This window comes from Peromyscus leucopus, chromosome 12, assembly GCF_004664715.2.
Source record: "Peromyscus leucopus breed LL Stock chromosome 12, UCI_PerLeu_2.1, whole genome shotgun sequence".
Taxonomy (NCBI): domain Eukaryota; kingdom Metazoa; phylum Chordata; class Mammalia; order Rodentia; family Cricetidae; genus Peromyscus; species Peromyscus leucopus.
Window position 1 is genome coordinate 54,556,566 of NC_051073.1, and position 22,993 is coordinate 54,579,558.

Below are 22,993 nucleotides of genomic sequence, written 5' to 3' on the forward strand. Positions count from 1 at the left end.
TTTGTTTTCTTCCTAGACACCACCTTTCACTGCAGATACAGTTAAACACAGAAATGATCAAAAGCCAGACATCTGAAGAGAGAAGAAACAGAGTGAGGATACATCAGTTCCTGAATAATGAAGAAATGGCTTCAGCACCTGCCGAGGGAATACAGACAAGGCTGGCCAAGGCTATGGTATGGAAAGGACTCTGAAGAATTTTCCAGAGTCAGCAGAATCACCTACAAACTGCTCCAAGCATACCTATCACATTACGTGCAGTTATGCCCCTTCTCTTGCACTAGGCAGACCCATGGCAGTCATTACGGAAATATTCTATCAAAAAAAAAAAAAAAAAAAAAAAAAAAAACACAGAATGAATGCCAGTGGCAAACTAATTCAATAAATAAGACCATTGCCCCAGGAGCTGATCAGTGTTTAGCTAGATTGCAACAGAAAGGCAAAAGATGCCTCTGCTCTCCAGTAATAAATTGGTTACTGTGGCTCACACATACTTTGAGAGAATACATATTGAGATCTTGAAATGATCCAGGAACTTCATGAAATGTCTAACTAGAAACGCATTGGAGTCTAGCACCAGCTAAATCCATTGTTTAAGTGGCACAAGGGCAGCAACACATGAAAATCATCCTCTCTTGGGTAACAGTGAGGAAACTTCCATCATCTGTTCCTATGATCACAGAATGGCCAACAGAATTTCAACTTAACCCTTCAGACATTGAGGCATAATTTCTTTATCAGCCTTGTAGTCTGATTACATGATTCACCATTTCATTTTTCATTTGTGTAAGTAGAAGAAGCATGTACCAATGTTAAATATCATCATTGAATTTCTACTTGCCTTAGAAATGCACCCTTACTTCCATGACATCCTAGAGTTAAGGTAAATTGCCGACACACTGAGGACAGTTAACATCCACACATCATTTTGTTAGTATCTGGGCAATATTAGGTTAATTTATGATAGCAGATATCGGGGACTTTGTGTGTGCATACAATGAAAGAGCTCGAATAAGGAAGTTAACACCCACCAATCTTGAGTGAGCACACATAAGTGTCAGCACCTTCCTAACCTGGAGAGAGGTGAAGAGGAACTGAAGAGTGGAAACTGGAGTTGCAAGCAGAGAATGAAGAAAGGGAAAAGCAGACCAACCCTGCCTACGGAGCTGTGTCTGTTAGGGACAGCACTCATACTGATGATGCACTGTTAAATAAATCTTTTTTGAAGTTCATTGCTCTAATATGGAGTTAGTTTCTGTTAGAGATCCAGTAATAGCTGCAGAGAAAGGGCTGTGCCTTGAAGTAAAACATTCAGAAAACTGGAAGTAATGTCTTTAATCTCTAAAACATGCATTCATTTTACATTTTTCTTACAGCAAATGATAAACTGTATCAATTATCATGTTTAATCATGAGCATGGATTGTTTTACTGCATTCTCTAATAATGGCTTTTTTAGTATCTCATGGTATTTGTGCATAGAACTATTGTCTCAAGATGGGAAGTCCAAAACACTGAGCTGTTAGATTCTGCCCTTTGTCATTAACTCCTGTATGCAGAGATAATGGCTTCTTTTTACATGGTTTGGAATTTTATACCCTGTCATGTTGAGATCCTAAATACACTTTGCCTCTTACTAGATTCATCTAGCTCTACTGTGCATCTCAACTTTCTCCATTTGTTCTTGTGTCCCAAGATGAATTCCGAATGATAGTGATCACCTACAGTTTGACCTCTGGTTAATCAGGATGTTATACCTAAGTTAAAACATAGGGATCAGAAGACAGGCACAGCTGCAGGCAGACCAAGAAGAAGTGAGGGTTAATAATGTTGCATGCCTACGAATGTTATTAAGTGATGAAAAGGGTTCAGTGACCTAACAGAAAATTCAGACAAAGATAAATTATATTCATCTACTCTTTCAGTAAATTATTCAAAATGATCAATTAACTTTAGATAGTTCTATGAACAGGAGTCACCATTTGAAATATATAATTATGATACTTGACAATATTTAATTGAGCATCTTTCCTTGGTATCGTTACTTAATTGCTTCATGTGCAGAAGCTTGATTTCTTAGCAGGACTCTCCTCTCCTTGAAGACAGAGATCATGTCTCCTCACCTAACAGATTCCTTCAGATATCTCCACTTATTCCACTCCATACAGAGGACACATTGATTGAATTGTTACAAATAAATCTTTAAAATTAAACTGAAATTAAGGGGTAGAAATACAGAAGGTTTAGAAAAGAGACAAAATATGTAGGTGTTGATATAGCGATACCGTGTAAGCTGTCATGTAATCCTTTTTCTAAGCTGTCATGTAATCCTTTTCCATTCTGCTATGGCACCTTCCCTTTTTATGTGTGCATATATTTGTTTATTCATACAAATGCAAAATTGTTCATTAGGAGATCCACTTGGTGACATAATCAACTGAATGCATTATATTATTGATTCAGTTAAGGGAATGCTCATGAAAAAGTAATTGTAGAACTTCTAATATTTCTCAACTGCACACTCATTAATTCTTTTAATAAAACTTTCATTCTAAGGCAGGTTCTGAAAAAAAATGGACAAAATTTACAAGACCCTCCATAACACTATACATCACTGAAGCTTGGACCATTTATTGCCAAAGTTTTTCTTTAGTCTCAGCCAGGAAGTATTTTGAGAGCTGGTGGTCACTGGAGTAGTTGTCTTGCCTTTCCTCTGAATCTTGATCTTAACTGATTGTCCTGCTCCTCTCATGCCTCAAGAATACACCCCTGATTCTTTTCAGGATGGATCAGCACTGGATTAAAGTCCAAAAAGGCATTTCCAAAGTCATCAGGCACTTCCACACTGGCGCCAGATCTTGCTGATTCTGCCCATCTCTCTGCCTGTGCTCCCACTCATAACCACCGTCTTAGAAATGCTGATAACCAGGCCAAGCAATTCCATCGCTGGCTGTCTCCTGCACTGTTTGAGCCAAGTATGGCAATTACTAAAAACTGTTGTTTGCTCCATGTGCAGAATCCTAACTCCAGTGGTTGCCCTTTGGCAATGAGGGAGATTTAATATTTCCTTGTTCTTAGGATCATAAAATTTTCAAAATCATAAACTTTTAAAGCTCAGAGGGACTGAAGAAATCCTTTGGGTTTAAAGCTGACTTGGACACTGCTTGTAAATGCAGTGTATTATGATTGGATGCCACCATAAAGTCGCGCCCCCCCCCAAAAAAAAAATCAGGCCTATATATTTCCCACCTCTTCAAGAGTTTTCATTTTTGCTTTTGTCTGTTTTGTCTGTTTGCTTTGTTTTGATTTGTTTTGCATTTTGAGTCTCGTGTCCCAGGATGTGTTTGAACTCTTTGTATAAGTGGAAGATCACATTGAACTGCTGAGATTACAAGAATGTGCCACTACCCCAGTTTATGTGATACTCGAGACTAAAGCCAGGACTTTATGCATGCCAAGCAAGTAATCTATAGACTGAACTAGATGCCCAGGCCCTTCCCCATGCATTTTCAAATGTAGTTATAGAACTAAAATAGATGTTGGGGATATCACCATCAACAGTACACTAATTCCTGAAATAAATGTGGAGGAAAGGATTAATTTCTGGGGGCATAAAAATGTTTGTATGTTTATGTATGTGTGTGTCTGTATGTCTATGCATGCTTTTCATTATATTGTCCAGAGAAAGAAGGGATTATGGGTAGGTAACAAATATGTTAATATGAGATATTGATTCTCTGGTATGACACACTGATGACGTTTGTTTCTTATATAATAAAACAATTGTCTGATAATAATTCAATTAAACATCTGAGTCTATTAGGTATTGAATCTATAAAATGATATAAACTACATAAAATTCATGCTTCTGCACATATATTTGTTATTTTTATGTGCATAAATACTTTGAAACTTGAGATTTGAGTAATATCTTCAGTAAGGAAAAGCCAGCAGGCAGATTTATATAGTTTGTTTTGGTTTTTCATTTAAGATAATTTGCTTTTAGAAAAATAAGCAGTCCTAGTAATTAGAAATTACTACCATATAAAATATCTCATTGAATTTTTTTCCATAGAAAACTAATTTTAGATCTAGCAAAACCTGAGGGTTGACATGATTGCTCAGTGAATAAAGGTACCTGCTACTGAGTCTGATGGCCTGAGTCAGTTCTCAGAATCTACATAGTGGAAGGAAAAATCCACTTTAGCTAGTCGTCTGACCTCCACACATGTACTTTGAAACACACACACACACACACACACACACACACACACACACACAGAAAGAGAAAGACACTCACGCATGCATATATAAGCAAGCACACATGTGTGCAAACACACACCCATAAATAAATAAAAAATTAAAAATAAATAAATACAGATGTTAATTAAACCTGAGAAGGTCAATTTGTTTTGCAGCACATTTACCAAATTGCTGCTTAAGATCAGCAAGTGTGACTATCACACTAATATGCTTTCGAATTAGTGTTGAGGATTATAATTTCACAATAAGAGAAAAATAGTTTACTTTATTCATATCTATGTAATTAAATGAAAAGCATGGTTGTAGTTATTGGCAAATAATTCTTTTTGACACATGCCATGTAAAGAGAATCATCAATTGATAATAAGTATACAATCAATAAAGAGTTGGCTATTCATGAAAAACACCAGGAAGTCCAGGAGCATAGAGGGTCTCCTAAAGGTCCCTCCATAGGTTGTCTGAGCCCCAGTCACTTGTCACTTTCCATGATAGTGGTCCAAGTTCAAACTGCTTGGAGAGAGTTGTTTAATCTACTTTCTATAATCAGGGGACGGGGGTGGAGGTAGAAGTGAAAGGAAAGCTTCCTAGTTGCCAGTCCAAATGGCAATGAGTAGAAATTGAACAAGCAAAACCACCACGAGACTCTTCTTAAAAATACAACACAATGAAAGGTCACAAGTCTAAGAGTATTTTGATAGCTCATATCGTACTTAACAGGTTTCAAAACAACAACAAAATAAACTGAGACACAGAGTTAGATAGAAATGGGGGCAGATCCATTTATAGATGGGGGTAGTAGAGATGAATGTAATCAAAATACATTGATATTATCAGATAATTAATAAAATATTTTAAAAATACAATATAGCACAATAATATACCCTCAGTTTTCCTCAGCATTGGCATTTGCTGGACTTACAAGGTCAGCTCACAAAACTCAAGGACTTGTTATATAACAATCATATAAATGTCTTGAAGTTCTAGGTATTGACCTCAACTCACAAGAATGTAAGACAGAGTGGCATGAATGTCAACTCCTCTCACATTTCCTAGGAATGAGAGCTCTGTCACTTCAAGTTAGACTCGATAAGAACTTTTAAAATTCCTGAAGCTCATTAGCTGTTCTCATTGTTAGAATTCAATAGATTTGCCAACTGGAATGTTTTCTTAATGGTGATACTGGTGTTATATTAGATGAAAGGCATTCTATTGTCATACATAACTGTTTCTATATAAAATGTTGTCTAAGTTAAAGTCCCTGTAAAGGGTTAAGCTATATTAATGGCAGGCACTGACAGTTTTAATGAGACATATAGTGTATATATATATATGTATATATATATATATATATTATATATATCAGTTGATAAAGTAAATAAGGTGTTAATAACATATTTAGTTAATATTCTCCATTAAAAGTATTTGTGGATCAATATTTGATGTAAATAAAATTATTTCTTATATAGATATTTGATTGTGTTTAAAGATCAGGCTATGGGAATTTCATGTCTTTGCCACCTATAAAATTTCTTGGGTATTTTTATCATACTAAAATAAAGGAGGGAAAATATTCTTTCCTTGAAAGGGAGCCTGATTTATTTTTGGCTTTCTAAATGTTATTACTATAAACATCATGTTGAAAAATACATATTAAATGTACAGAGAATAGAAACTATGACAGATATTACTTTGGGGATGAACTGCCTTACAGACTGAGATAAATTTGTACTATATTTAAATATATTTACATGGCTGTAGACAGACCCAAGGCCTTGATCGTGATGGTACTTTATCACAAAGCTACCAGCCCTTCCCTATGTGTATAATATATGTTACCTAATTAAGCAATCCATTAATTAACATAGGAAGACTATTTTCTCATCAATTAGCGAGTACTGAAAAGACAGACTTTTGTGCGCAATACATACTTGAAAAATGTCCAGACAGAATCGAGATGTGGAAAACTTTAAAATGGAGAGCAAATGTAGTATGCTTGCCTCTCTTCACACAGCACTACAGAAGACCTATCTGTACATGATAGTCATCCTGGGAAGGCAGACCACGGGTCAGAAGTCTGGCAGCCAGGTGCAAATGCTGCTAGCCTATGCCAGCAAGCAGCTTTCTTGGGAACTGACTCTGGTTATCCTGGACAGTAAACACCTTAACTGAAGTAAACATTTCTTGTTTGTTTTCCTAGTGAGGTGGAGACAGAGATGCTAGATTACCAAAGGCCAACCTCCAACTTCCATCAAAAACATTTCTTTCTACAGCTCAGCAAGTTCCTGTGATGTTGAAAGCCACAAATGATAAACAGGAAGAGTCATTATGAGTTGCTGGTTATTCACCCATAGATGGAGTCTCTTGAAAGTGATTAATCACACTCAGTTCCTTTAAATGACCGGCGGTCTAGACCTCTAGTGATAGAACTGGTACTCACCACCAACCCCATGCTTATTTTTTTTTAAGTGAAGAAAAGGTACCAAACAACATAGGGAATGCTTCCAAGAATCAAAGAGCCACTGACATAGGGATCCCAGTGGAGACAGGGAGGGAATATGTGAGAAGTAAGGTCTTTCTTTCTTCACTTACTGGTTTAGGGAAGCAGTGAGACCAGCAACTAGGAATGCCAGAGTGGTAGAGAAAGTATCTGTTCCTAAGATCCATTCTCTCTGCTATCTTTCAAGACTATGTCCTATACAGAGGGTGTTTCTAGGTACAAGTGCCCAGATTAAAAAAAATAAGACCTATTGGTTTCACCACTTTCTTAAAATTTACTTATCAATGACAGACAGACAGACAGACCCCCCCAACACACACACACACACACACACACACACACACACACACACACACTCCTCCCACCTCTTCTGGCTCAGCTCCTTTGTAGACATCTGCATTGCTTAGCCTTTGCAGAGTTATTGTGAGTAGGAAGAAATGGATTTATTTGGTTTACCATGAGTGTCTGAACTCAACAGTTGTTTTATCTGATGTCTGAAATAATAATTCCTTGTGCTTCACCTAAAAACATCCAATCCTAATATTACATTTGACTGAACAGATAAACAAACTACTCAATAGTAATTGATCAGAATAATGCTAAGATAATTAAACTCCTCCATTAGAACTATTAAAGTTAGAGACTAGACAGTAAACAATAAGATCATGTATTTGTTGAATTTATGCATATGAAGACTTCAGTTTAGAGAAATCACATTCCTGATCGTCTTCAAAACCCCATTATTATGCTATATTAAATCAGAGTCATGGTGCATGTACACACACACACACACACACACACACACACACACACACGCGCGCGCGCGCGCGCCGTGAATTTTATTTCTGTTTTCTTATCTCCCATTGAGTGTACTTCTTTCTCACCCTGGTTGCTTCCGCTCTCAGTAGGATGTGTCGTCTTCTCTTCTTTACATTCCTTTCTTTTCTTTCCTTTCCTTTTACTTTCCAAAAAATCTTCAGCCTACTAGTAAGAGTAATTATTCACAGCTTCTCTTATCATCATCTTCCCGCACACTCCTTTCAAGTCTAATGACTGTGACTAGGTGCCATCTCTGAATGTGCTGGTCTACAAGCACAAATGAGCATTCTCTTAACCTCAGGATATGAGTGACAGCTGGGTGAGTGGGAACAAAATTGCTTCTGCTAAATGTCGGTGGGTGGAAAATGTTAGCTGCCTGATAGGTTTTTAAAAACGCTGTAATAATATTTCTCATTTAATTAATAGTGTGAGAAGAACATTGGTAAGGCTCAGAGGGATGCCCACAGAGAATCTGCATAGTTGTGCACAGAGGAGGTGAATGTTCCCTTATAGGGGAAAACTGGGCTAAAATACAGTGAGTTCAGACCGAAGATAACTTTCAACTGGAAACTACAAAATAAGCAAGTACCAACAGAAGGACAGAAGATATCAAGACTCTTCAATAAGCCCAGCCCAAAACAAGACTGCCATTATAAATGTAACCTGCTTATAGCTCTGTGAATATGTGTTCTTCTTAAACACAGAAAGAATGAATGAGAATTTGTTAATAAGTCTCTATTACAAAGATGAATTGACTAGAATTCAGGAAAAAGAGAAGGGCTAGCTGCAGAAAACAGAATTCAGATTTATTTAGTAAAACACTCACAGCTGTGGTGGTATTGTGTTCCCCAAAATATTGTGTACTCTAATAAATTTATCTGGGGTCAGAGAACAGACAGCCACTAGATACAAAGGCTAGAAAATGGTGGCACTCACACCTTTAATCCTAACATTCCAGAGATAGAAATCCCTCTGGATCTCTGTGAGTTCAAGGCCACATTAGAAATAGCCAAGCATGGTGACACACACCTTTAATCCCAGAAAGCCAGCCTTTAATCCTAGGGAGTGGTGGTAGAAAGCAGAAAGATATATAAGGCGTGAGGACCAGAAACTAGAAGCTTTTGGCTGGTTAAGGTTTTGGCTGGTTAAGCATTCAGGCTTTTGAGCAGTAATTCAGCTGAGACCCATTCCGGATGAGGACTCAGAGGCCTCCAATCTGAGGAGACAAGACCAGCTGAGGATCCGGCTAGGTGAGATAGCTGTGGCTTGTTCTGTCTCTCTGATCTACCAGCATGGACCCCAATAACTGACTTCGGGTTTGATTTTATTAATAAGTACTTTTAAGATTCCTGCTACACACAACACTGCCCGGATAGAATTTGGTTGCACAAATCTGGATGTGAGTTGACTTGACAAGCTTCTTTGGAATGCTCGTGGGTTGGAAGGGGCTGCATCAGCCAACTGGGCTTCCCAGCCTCAGACCAGAGAAGAAAATTTCTGTAGCCACTTCGGACTTTTTGATGAAGTTTGTCCTCTACAAGTGTGAGATGATAATGAGCTGAGTATTGCCAGGATGCTGGATGAAGAGGCTACAGCACGTGATGTGATTTCACAACAGCCACAACAACAACATCAACACACATCTATGTCTTGGTTGCAAGTTTTCACTCTTTCCAAAACAGGTGGCATTAAAAACATCAACAACAACAAAAGCCCATTAACTAAGAATTTGAGCTCCCTGGAACTGAAGTTATTTATTGTTGTTTTTCAGAGCTGGAGATGAAACTTGGTGGTGGCAGGGTGACTTGTGACTACTACACAGGCACTTTACATCTAAGGCACATCTCAACCCCAGAAAGTTTATTTTTGACATGTATAAATGGGATAGTAAACATTATTGAACACGTATGGGGAACTTTGTGCCGTATGAAATACAAAGGTAAATTGTAAGGACAAGTCAAGAACAAAGCTTTAAACCTAAATTGTAAATGGTTAAACCTGAAAGAAATAACTTAGATGCACAAGAGAAAATTGATAGCTTTTTCACAAACATAAAAACAAGACAAATGTGTGAGTGAGTGAGTGAGTGAGTGAGTGTGTGTGTGTGTGTGTGTGTGTGTGTGGTGTATGGTGTGTGATATGAACACTTTCAGATCAGAGTTGTGACATAAACAATGATAAATGGTTCTAATGTCTGCCTGTGAAGACATCACAACCTACCAGACCAGACAAGGCCAACAGATGCAGCAAATGGTTTAATAAGGGACAAGTTGTCATGTATTGAGCAGTAAGAAGAAAAGCCATATTTACAATAATGGTGGTAACTTTAGCCACAATGAAAGCTTTGGAAAGGAGGAGAGCATCGCTAGTGTTAGACAGGAGGAGTCCAAGAGCTAGAAATTAGAGGAATATTGGATTGATTTCTCGAACTGTTAGAGAAAAGTTAAGATGTTTATGAAGTGGCAGAGGGATCTGGATAAAGAGAAATATCATGAAGAAACACAAATGTAGGAGAAATTGAGATCTTAGGTGAAAAGGAACATTTCAAACTGATTTGAGATACTTCAATCAAATCCATATACAAAAGTCTCATTCTTTATCCATATTTGAAAGGGAGGAATTATTTTTTAAATTACATTTTATTTAGTGTAGATCTTGAGCTTTAAAATTGGGTCCTAATCCAACAAGACTGGCATCCTTATCAATAAAGGGATGCACGAAGCAGAACGCATAGACCCAGAGCATCCAGGTTAGAGACAGCAGGAAATAGTCATGTGGCACCCATCAAGAAGGGAGTTCTGAAAAACTGAATGCTGATAGAACCTTCACTATAGACTCTAGAATCTCCAGAACAGTGAGAAATTAAAATGTTCTTCACTCCACCAAATCTATGGTATTTTATAACAGTAAGTCTAGGAAACTGATACACTTAACAGGTTGTATTAGTATAAAATTTTGGTTTTAGTTTTTCTAATATAAATAAAATCTAATGTAATTATATTCTAATACATATATATCAATGTAATGTATATAGAATAAAGACACATACACATATATGTATATATACATTCATTATCATCAAGCCTTTATATACTTTGCTCATACCACAATGTAGTGGCAATGTGCCTGTGAGAATAGAAGTGATACGGCATGTAAAATGAAACCCAAAGCAGAGAGATGTTAGGTTTAAGGAAGGAGTGTAAGTACATTCCATGCTTAAAGAAAAATGGAGCAGAGATCATCATGTTAGGTAAAGTTAGCTCAACCCAGAATAGTAAGTATCATATGTTTTACTCATATGTAGAATCTAGGGAAAAAATAAGTAGGGAAGAGGTAGAGGGATAGAAAGAGGCAGATGAGAAAATGTACAGGGCATGACTGGGGATAATGGCCTAGATTATTTAATCAAAGCATTTGGAAGGTCAAAGTTGTCCTCTTTAACTAAATAGCTACTTCAAGGCCAACCTAAGCTAATGAGATCTTGTTTTAAAAATAAGTTAATGAAACCTGGACTAGGGGATAAGTTCAGAAGCAAACATAATCCAAAAGCTCTCATGTGCAAGTACAAAAATTATTACAATGAAGTCCATTATTTTATACAATTTTGTACTTTTTTTGTTAACTAAAATAGTTCACTAAGAATGTAGTATAGAAGTTCTCAAACCCATCTAAAGATTCTGTGGGAAGGGTACCAAAGGAGTTACAGAAGTGTGATCCTAAACCAGATTGGCTAACAACTGCAATGGCAATATTTGTGTGCTTGGCTATGTCTGATCTCTGAATTAATAGAGGGCGTACAGTGGGGGAAAACTTTGGAACTAAACTGTAACAGATTTTCTTCAGTTTCTCTAACTATATAGTAGAAGTTCCCCAAACAACCTCTGACCCATTGGCATGCTACTGTAGCTGTGTTACGGGAGCAGCAGGCACATAGGCAGTGAGGGGCCAATGATTTTAGTAATTTCAAACTACACAAAAAACTAATATTCTGAACAGCAAAAAATCTAAGAATTAAAAAAGGTAACATTTCAAAACAAAGGACTTGCATAGAGATTTCTTCAATGGTATCAGAGTGGCTGATAAGCTCATGAAAATATATAAAATACCACACGGGATGAAAGAAAAGCAATCAAAAACTTCAATAAAATACTACTCATACCTATGATTGTGGCTACCATTTATCAAAAGAAAAGAAAAACATTGTTGGTAAGAATATGACAAGCTGAAACTATTAGTGTGGATCTAAAATGATACCACTATTGTGGAAAACATTATAATTAATCAAAATTTAAAATAGAATTACTATGAAAAACAACAAACCCATTTCCAGATACATGCTCAAAATGAATTGAAAGTGTGGTCTCAAAAAGATGCTGGTACATTCACATTCATAGCAATATTACTTAAATAGTTAAAGTGTGGAGATAACACAAATGTTTGTAGACCGATGAACAGATGAGCAAATTATGATTCATACACTAATAATATTCTTCTTTACTACTGCAAGGAATTCTGATATATGCTACAACATGGTGAACTTTCAGGATATTGTGTGTAGTGAAATAAACTAGTCACAGTAAAACAGATTATCTGTCCCACTTATGTAGGGTCCTCATTGAATCAGAAGCAGTACAATATTTTCTAAGAAATAGAGACACAGTCAAGGACAAAGTAAAGTTACTATTTAATTGATAATGCCTTTATTTTTTGGATCATAAAATATTTATGGAGTTGAGCAGTGGTAATGGTTACAGAACACAAGAATACAAGTAACTATACAATTAAAATGGCATAAATTGAAATGATGTTTTCGGTATTTGACCACAGTAAGAAATAAGACTAGAAAACCCTCTCCTACTTCAACCATACCTACCCCAAATAACATCTTAGGTACTGTCAGAAGTGATGATGAAGATTCCAAGTGCCTTCCATCACATAAAACTGGGCTGTATTGTTTTTTTAAGAAACAGAAAATTCAGCAGTCTGGGAAAACTAGTAGATTTTTGATTATCAAAGATTCTAAAATGAGATTCTATAGTCAATATTGTGGTTCTGTGAGGTAGTTGACTTTTGGGTTTATTTCTCATATATCATTGCAATGGAGGGGGATGTTCCAGGTTGAATAATGTGGTAAAAGACAACGTCTACTAACAATCTCAATCTCAGACACAAACCAAACACAAAGTCTATTTTATTAAAACGACCTCTCCAATGTCCTCCATTTAATGTCCAGTTTGGTATTCTAACGTTAGTATCCAAAGTGAAGGAAAATGTCATCTATACAGTGTTCAAATTACATGGCTGAAAAGGTCAGAAGTAAAGAAATTAAACTGGAATTCATGTACAATCACTCTTTAGAGAAAAAATGATTAACGCTTTTCAGCATACTGACCACTTCTCTATTCTGCTGAGGATAGCAGTGTTTCTATAGTCATTTTCAACAAAGTTATATTCAATTAAAGTGCTCTGAAGAAGCAGGAGTTTTTACTTTCGTGTATTAATTATGCACAATTAATCTGAGCATATTTTCCCCAATTACTTTTCTTCTTCCTTTTCCCTCCTCCCAATCCCTTTCCTCTTCCCAAATAGTTCTGCTTTCACGTCTTTCCCCATCCTCTCTCATATTACAAATGAAAAGATGGGGATACTTAGTAGAAAATCCTTATGGCCATCCTGACGTCCATTCTTTCTTCCCTCCTGAGGACAATATGCCTTGGTTTTGTCCAGGAAGCTGTGCTTATATTGCATTGAAGAGAATATCTACATTTTTTGCATGGGACACTCAGTTCTCACAAATTGCTTTTAAAAACCGGCAGGTACTAGCATGGTGTGGGCATAATGACATTTAACACCTTGCACTCTACTGCTATGAATTTCAGTCAGCTTGGTAAGTAGTGCTCCGACATTAAAATCATTGATCAGGGATAAGTTAAGGAACAAAGTGTTAAGTGTTTCACCTCAGGTTAACCATAGAGGTGAAACAAAAGTCTGGTTATTTGTAGCATAGCTATAAAATTTTGGTTTATTTTGCATAATTATCCCTGACTTTCCACAGAATTTGACTTACAAAATACGACAGAAAATGACCAACAAGTCCTTTCTGAAATCACTTACCTTTTAGGGGTTGAAAAGCTACTATAAACGTTAACATATCATTTTTGTGTCATTCAAATTATGTAATCATCTTGCAAATTTTTCTCTAGACTTCTCAACTGGTTCTACAATCAAGAGATAGAAAGTTACAACTCTCCTGACACACAAAAGCCTCAATTTCTACCAGCAGAGGTTCTGAGAATGAGAGAGGGATCAATGTACTCCCTAGTAGGCAAGCAAAGAGTTCAATCAAGTTCCAACAAGTCTCCTGGCTGCTGCATAGTCCCTTTAATCTGAACTTCAAAAAGCAGTTGACTGCCTTTTGTAAATATGTCATAGACTTAACAGAGCTGATATTAGCAATGAGGAAATGTATGTGCAAATTGCTTTGAAGTGCACATGATGATTTTCAAGCTCCAGCCTCTTTCTTTTCTTTCTCTATTATCACTATTATGATCATCATGGCCATGAAGTTACTTAGAAAAAAAGGTGATGCTATTTCAATCACCACATGGAAAGAGTAGTCCACATTTGGTTTCTTGCTGAATGTTTATGTTATTATTGGTTGTTGGGATAGTGTTTTTTCTAAGTCATCATACTCACAAATAGGCGATTTAAAACTCATTCTGTTTGTTTGCTTATTTGATGAGACAGTGGCTTTTCTGTAGCCTAGGCCAGTGTCAAGTTTGTTATCTTCCTGTCTCAACCCCCACAATGATAAACATCAGCGTACATCATCAAAGCAGAGAAGAATGCGTTTGAAGCAAATTTTTTTAATTAAATGTAGGAAATAGGACATGAAAAAGGAAAAATAATATTCTTAGTTCCACTGATTAATGCAAAATCATAACTGAAGTTTACTTTATTTCTAAGACACTTTTAACTCCTGAATAATTTTGGTATAACTTTAGGCTGTATTTAAAACATAATATATATATATATATATATATATATATATATATACATATATATAATGTTGCAGTCTTTGTTTTCTTTTAATTTTTTAACAAAAGTATTTTTGTTATTGATAAGCAAATCAACTCTGAACGATATATTTTTATTATATAATCTGTGCTATAGATTATATTTTATTTTTTATATCTGTATATATAAATTGAACATTATTTAAAAAATCTTGAATTTAAGTGATGAAAAGAAATGACATAATCAATGAGCTTATTTTGAATGTTCTAGACTATTACATGAGTCATTGGACTCACATTAGCATTTTCAAGATTAAAATCCTAAAACATATTTTCTGTACCTGACTCTCTTTTGTATAAAAATACTTCACAAATTTAGACTTTTATGTGAGCTGCTTATCATTTATGACAACTTTCTTTGTAAGATACTAATTATTGTGCATATTTTTACTATGTATATAATTAACTTTTTATAATTTTATTTGACTTCAACAATGCAGAAATTTCATTAATATTCAGGGAGTTTTGTTACTAATATAACATGATTGACTCTTCAGAACTTTAAAATAATTAGTTAGAATAATACCTGCCAAAAATGCTCAGAATGCAATCTATTTGCAAGTTGGAGAGGTACTGTATATAAATGTTGTGTATCTTCTTGGTTCCTTATAAGGAATAATCTTTGATTTCTGAGAACTAGAACCACAATAAGTTAAAACACCCACTGGGTGGATTAATTTTAAACACTTATGATGAGTGTTTTTTTTAAATCTAATTACCTATTTCTGAAATATAAAACTTTCCATCTTTCACTTTGTATGAAATGTATGTGGAAAGAAGTTATTTCTTATTATAATCACAATGTATTTCATCTTCTCATGCCCCACTAATGCATGACAAAATGCTTCAAAAGCCAAACCAAACATACAAATAATTATTTCTTTTATACCTGGGTGATAGCCACATGAAGATTTATCTCTGAAATCTCATAACACTATAAGAAACTAGAGTTTAGTATTAGCTCACCCAAAGAAAAATTATTTCTGCATACTATCTAATCTGTCTTTTAGCACTTATTGCTCAGTTTAATTTTTACATTTAACAAGAGTATCATTTTAAGTAGCTGGGTTGAGTATCATTTTAAGTAGCTGGTTACCTCTAGGTTAGGTATTTTTACCGATGCCAAAACAAAACCTAAAGAAAGCAAATGAAAGAGAACACATTTCCAAGCTACCCCTCTGGAGTCAATTAGCCCCTATAAATATTTATACCAGCTGTCACTTAATGCCAAGTTAATCTTTCTAACACTTTTATTTTTTGCAAATCAGTCAATAAGTTCTCCACAGGTTTTAAGTAAAATATATTCTTCAACTATTTTAAGTCCATCATCAACAGATTTTGTCTCACCTACTGGTATATCTATGTACTAAGACTAAAAATATCAACTTTTATACAATCTCATTCTTTATTGTTCTGATTCAATATTATTTCCCATTACTCATACAACTTTACTATTGGGCTTACAGTATCTTACATTTTCTTCAAAGTCATATTGCACTCAATTTTAAGTTTTTCTTTTCTTTTTTTAATTTTATTTTACAATACCATTCAGTTCTACATAACAGCCACAGATTCCCTTGTTCTCCCCCTTCCTGCCCCCCTCCCCTTCCCCCCAGCCCACCCCTCATTGCCATCTCCTCGAGGGCAAAGCCTCCCCGAGGACTGAGATTGACCTGGTAGACTCAGTCCAGGCAGGTCCAGTCCCCTCCTCCCAGATTGAGCCAAGCGTCCCTGCATAAGTCCCAGGTTTCAAACAACTAACTCATATATAAGTTACTCAGTTAAATTATTAAAGTAGCATTGGTTCCATTTAGAGAATAAGAATGGGAAGAGGATAAAATTAATTAGAAGAAGTAACTCCAGATATGAACATATTATGCATGCATATCTTATAGTATGTTTTAATTAAATTAAGTATACAACTAAAATGGTATAAATTGAAACAATGTTTTAGGCATTTTACCACAATAAGAAATAAGAAATAGAAAACCCTCTCCTACTCCAACCTTATCTACCCCAAATAATACCTTAGGTACTGCCAGAAGTAATAACGATGATTCCAAATGCCTTCTATCATGTAAAACTGGCATTTGTTCTGGTCCCATGCAGGTTCCACAGCTGTCGGTCTAAAGTTCGAGAGTTCATTTGAGCTTGGTTCAGTTGTCTCTGTAGATTTCCCCCACCAAGGTCTTAAACCCTCTTGTTCCCTCTCTTCGACTGGATTCTTGGACTGGACTAGACCCTCTGCATATGGAAAAACAGTTGTGTAGCTGGGTCTGTTTGAGGGTTCCCCAGGCAGTGTGATCAGGATCTATGCCTGGTGCATGAGCCGGCTTTCTGGATCCCATTAACTAAGGTCGGGTACCTTCTTCACCCCTGATAAAGCAGGGAGGTGCTTGGTCCTGCCTCAATTGATTGTATCAGGCTTAGATGTTCTCCCATATGAGAACTTAACCTGCTGGAGGAATGGGGCAGGAAATTGGGAAGGAGCAGGAAGAGAGATGAGAGGGGGATCTGTGCTTGGTATGTAAAATGAATAAAAAATATAAGAAACAATAAAAAGCAAAAAAAAAAAAAAAAAAAAAAAAAAAAAGCCCTGGTTTTTAAGAAACAGGAAATTCAGCATTCTAGAAAAATTAGGAGATTTTTGATTATCAAAGATTCTAAAATGAGATTCTATACTTAATGTTGTGGTTCTGTGAGGCACCTTCTGGGAGAATCCACAATCCTATCCTCTTTTTCACTTAGAGGATCATAACTACATGTGTATCCCTGTGACTCTAGAGACTTACATTAGTGATGTGGGGAGTTTGGCTTTAGAAAGACTTTCTCAAAATTTCTGCTGTCTGATGGGTTGGAAGCCAGGTAGAGCTCTCCATTATTATCCCTAAACCTCCAGACTGTGTAGGATTGGCCAGATGTCCACAGAAACTACAAGTTTCATGACTGCAGTTCCATAGCAATCATTGCTCCAAGCGGATGGTCAGGTTAATGGATTTCTCCTGGTGGTTTACACAGTATCCCCCTCCAAAAGAACACATATGATTGAATTATCATTACAGTGTTGACACTAATTTTGGATATTTTTATATAGATAAGCAGAGGCACCTGAAGAAATACATGGATAGAACTCACTGATTCCAGTGATATCCTGCTTTATCAGTGAAGAGAAATGAGAGTACCCAAGTACTCTGAACACTCAGAAGGTTGCGACAGAAGAATCACAAGTCCTAGGGCAACCTGAGCTATACAGTGAGACCCTGTCTCAAACAAAGTAAATATCAAAACCAACCAACCAACCAAAACCCAAAAAAACATTTTGTAGGTTAGTGGAAGAACAATTGAGTTTCTAATTTTTAGTGCATTTGAGAATCCATAAGTAACTACCTCATATATCATTTTATTTAGTCTTTACAAGAATAAATAATAATTGAATTTAGTCATTATTATATATGCATATATTATAATATGCTTTAAGTAAATTACAATTATGTTTTATGTTTTGTCAATAAATTAAATGCTAAAGATTCCTAGACTTACAAAATAGTTGCTAACTTGTATGTCATGAGTGAGACAGTTTAGTGCTAAAAATTAAAACTAAGCTAATTATATAAATAAATACCTACTATCTACAATTACAATGTGTTTGACATGGAGAACCATCCTACTCATAGGACCACTCATCTAATCCATAGGTTAGATAATTCTGTGAGTTAAATAGTAGGAATTTGATTCTACAACTTATTCAATTGAACTTCATCAAGTTAATTGCCCTTAGTCAAGTGTACAAGTAAGAAGTAATGTCTATTTTGTTCACCATTCTATTAACAGTCACTCAGAACAATAAGAAATGAATGATTATTTTACTCATAAGAGCAAAGTGTGCTTATTCCTCTCCTATGGATATCACTTTAAAGAAATGATAATCACCATCAGTCAAAACTGTATTATGAATTTTATTGCTTTGTTAACTCTAGATGAATAAAGTTGATAACTTTTATGTGAACCAACTATATATCTTTATAAGCTCTTAGTCTCATAACACAAGCCACTGGAGAAGAAAGTGACTGTCTAGAGCAGTCTTCTAAGGAGATGAGAATGAAGGAAACGGACCACGACTAGGAGATCAGGAATAGCCATATCAACGCAAATGTAATTAGCTTGAGGTATAGAGAGGAGATAATGTGTAATTAAAAATTAGAAAAAAGATGAGGTCATATCTGGCATTTGTAGGCAGAGGTCAGAATTTTAAGAGTCATGAGAAAACTGCAGATTCCTAAGCATGGAGGTCATCTGACCTATATTGTTCTGAGATTCAAGGGGATATGTAGAATGGACATAGGAGTTGAGGTAACTAGAAATATTATGTAATAAACCAGTGGATACAGAGAAAAAAATATATATCTACATTTGACAGGAGGTAAAATATGGCATGAATCAGCATAATAAAAAAGATATTTTAAAACCATGGAATACTCAGTACACTATACTCACAGAATATACTCATATGGAGACAAAAGTGGAGGTGAAATATGGAAACTGAGTCATTATATAAATCTTAGGTTTCCCTAAGATTTATTCTCTGTCCCCTATCTCTTATTTGACTGTCTATAATGTCATATTGTTGATCATTAGCAACTGATGCCAGGGAAAGTGAAACAGCAAATAAGGGGAACCATAAAGCTAGGCTTTTACTCTTCATTGCACCTCAGATGGAAAGAGACACTAGTTTTATTTTTTAAATAAGGAAATTCACTCAATCTTTGTTTGCAATCTTTTGTTTTCATCAAATCTGAACAAGTGATTTGGATTCAATTTGGATTTAGTAAATTGACATTGAGTAACATTTGCTTTAAATGATAAACACAGAAGAACAATCTTAAGAGAAGGATCATGCTAAAAAATACTGGTGCCTGGAAATTGCCTCTTTGTAGACATTAGTTCCCCTTTGCTTCCCATCAACAATGAAGGTATCACTATTATTGTGTAGGCTTTCACACAGTGATGTGATGGGTGATATGTTCTGTATGCTGTGAATATGTGTTGCTGTGATTGGTTGATAAATAAAGCTGTTTAGGCAATGGTGAGGCAGAATAGGGATAGGCAGGACATTCTAACTAGAGAGGAGAAAGGAGAAAGGCAGAGCAGAGAAGACACTGCCAGCCACCACCATGAGAAGCAAGATGTAAAGTTACCAGTAAGCCACAAGCCATGTGGCAAAGTATAGATTTATAGAAATGGGTTAATTTAAGATATAAGAACTAGCTAGTGAGAACCTGAGCCATTAGACCATATAATTTGTAAATAATATAAGCCTCTGTGTGTTTAATTGAGTCTGAGTGGTTGCAGGACCAGGCAGGACACAGGAATTTTATAAGTGGCTGTGGGATCTTGGTGCCAGGCGAGCACAGGAAGACTTTTGGCTACAGTGATGCTACAAATACTTATTTTAAAAGGAGGTATTATCTCCTTGTTAGGTGGCATATTAATCCTAAACACTGCAATGGTAATTTATTAAGTGATATAAAGAAGAAATTTTCTGCAAAAATGGCCACATTAAGAAAAAGTCTGGAGGTGGTTGTGTTGTGTTGTGTTGTCTTCTACATAGAAGTGTAAGTTCATTTTTAAGGACTCTAGGGACTCTCTTCTCTTTCCAAATCTAAGCTGCTCATTTCATCAAAAGGTTATAGGTTCCTGCTTGTTGTATGGTCCATCTCTCCATAAAAAGATGTCACAATAATGTAGATCTATAGAGATACAATGGTGTTTCGGACAGAAACATGGAACAGACATGCAAGAAAAAAATGCATAATTCCATTATTTTCATGCAAAAAGCACATTGTAACTTGTCCAGGTCCTTGACTCCTACAAGAAAACACATGCAGGAACTGATTTGTTGTTATGAAAGAACTGGGATGAGTTCCCATCTTATACTCTCAAGGTTATCTTTGAAATGAAACAAAGTCCAAAGCAGAGAAGACATAGCATGACTTTGGAAAACAACGAAGTTAAAGAGAAAAGAAGTGTGTAAATACATGCTGAAGAATATACAAGTAGTATGGCTGATCTTCCAGGATGGGGAGAAACAGGAAAAAAGAAAGCCAGTAGGTGTCAAACTGGCAAAGCATGTTCTTATTCACCAATACCAGGTTTATCTCAGAGAACTTGAGCCAAATAGCCATGACAGTAATTAGCTCTAGTACTTTGACAGATCATTATGAGCACATTAGCAGGGCATTAGTGAGAATTACCCATTTTTCACACATCGATTAGATGCCATGGTTGGATCATTACTCTATTGGTAGCTAATAGCAGTATTCTAACTAGCACTGTTTTTCCTTCAGATGAGCTCTAGACCCGTTAACCTCACACAAAACTACGTAAAGTGATTTTGTTAACTAAATAAGGTACACACATATTTCAGATCTTCAGGAAGAAATCCATTAATCAAGCAAGATAATCACTTGGCTCATCTCTGCCCCACAGTGTGTACTAATCTGCCATCTTCCTCTGGTTACAGGAGCATGCCTAGCAGTCTGTTGAATGAAAGGATCGCAGCCATATCCTGCAGAGCATTTTCTGTCACTTCCTATTCTCCTACCTCTCAGGTCAACTCAGGATGCAGTTACCTCTCACATTGTTACCATTATTCTGAGAAAAACTCTTAGATTTCATCCACATTGATCTACAGTTCCTTGTCTTGTAGACATACCAGTTGAATTCATTTGTAAAGTGGAATCACCTAAAACATTCCAAAGGCAGACCCCAAACACATACCGACCCATTGCACAGCCAAACCAACTACCAGAATGTTTAAAGGCAGCAGTGGGGTACCTGTTTGCCTTCAGCTCACAGGTGAGTCTGATGCCTAATGAGGCTGGTAATATTGCATTCTCAAATATGTATTTTAGGTTCATTAACATATAGCAGAGTGAGGTGATCTACAAAGAGTGGCAAAGTTAACACAGCAGTTGGATTATGCTCAATATTGATGACAGACAGATGGTGCATTGTTCTCACTACATGTGAACAATCTCAAAATCCTAAGTAGGGGAAAGGTAACTGAGGGGGTGTTTTGTGACTTTTCTTCTCCTTTTCTTACACATCGCCACCTGTCCACCCACACAGAAAACCCAAGTAATTTTGAACCACATATTTTATAAGGTATAATTCTTTCACAATATTTTATGAGTGATTATATTTTCCTAGTCTAATGAAGTCCATAATAAACACCCAGGGCTAAACTCTACCCTTTCTCATGTTTGTTTCCAAAAGGCATATGTCAAAACACCACCAGCTAGAATATGTGAAATGAATTATTGAGGTGATTTTAAAACAAGTAGGGTATGAGTAAGTCAGAATCCAGCTCTATTATTGTCACAGAAAACTCAAGAAGGAATAATGAAAAGACAAAGCCAAGGAGGCAGAAAGTGTTGGGAAATAGCTTGCTTATATGACTTTCCAAAGAGCCTAAAATTGAAATGAGCAACACAAATTTGGTCAAGATACTTCCCATCTTATGTATTCTGTTTCAACAGTCCTCACATGAAAAAGCTGTTGAGATTCCTTTTAATTTTCTTCAAGCTTCAAAGGGTTATTGCTGTGTAAAGCAGCTCAACATAAAACCAAGAGTAAGGTCTACATGAGTTGATGCCAGGGTGCAAGCCTTTCACCAATTTACTTTTTATCATTACCACTACTTGAGAACATTCATAGAAGTACAAGAAATTTAGTATGTAACTGTAGCAGGGCCAAATTGAATCTAAATTCAAAGGAAGTGGCTGTGTACAGAACTTATAGGCTATCCAGCTCTGCAGAAATGCTCCCAATCTCTGCCTACCTCTGCAAATTTAGGGACTCTTTAAAAGTTTCAGGTTATATTTTGCATGATATTCGATGAAACTTATAACTCTTGCTACATTTTATGATACCCTTAATATGGTTGCTGTATACTTTTAATAAACAAAATGTGTGGTTTCATTTGGGGAACCAAGTGCAGCAAGTATTTTTAGAATAATGAATGTCTTGGGTCCAGTTTATTGTAATTTTTAAAAAATTAACATATTTTCTTTATTGATTCTTTGGGAATTTTATATCTCTCACTACCCAGTCCTCCATGTCCTCCTCTCACCCTGCAACACCCCCCCAAAAAGAAAATTTGTAAAGTCAAAACAAAGCAAGCAAATAAATAAACAAAATAAAACTAAACAATCCAAAATATTGTAATGTTGTTTATATAAAAATAAGGAAAAGGTGATTAATTTGGTGCTTTTATAAATATGTGTTAGTTGAAAATGTACAAAATTAACCTATGAATGACTATTTTTTGATATTAATTA

General features: G+C 35.9%; 1 protein-coding gene across 1 annotated transcript in view; it reads right to left on the reverse strand.

Moving 5' to 3' along the window:
• The window catches only part of LOC114701477 (limbic system associated membrane protein), a 2,116,569-nt gene that overhangs the window by 545,108 nt on the left and 1,548,468 nt on the right, over positions 1 to 22,993 (reverse strand). The gene's annotated exons all lie outside the window — the stretch shown is intronic.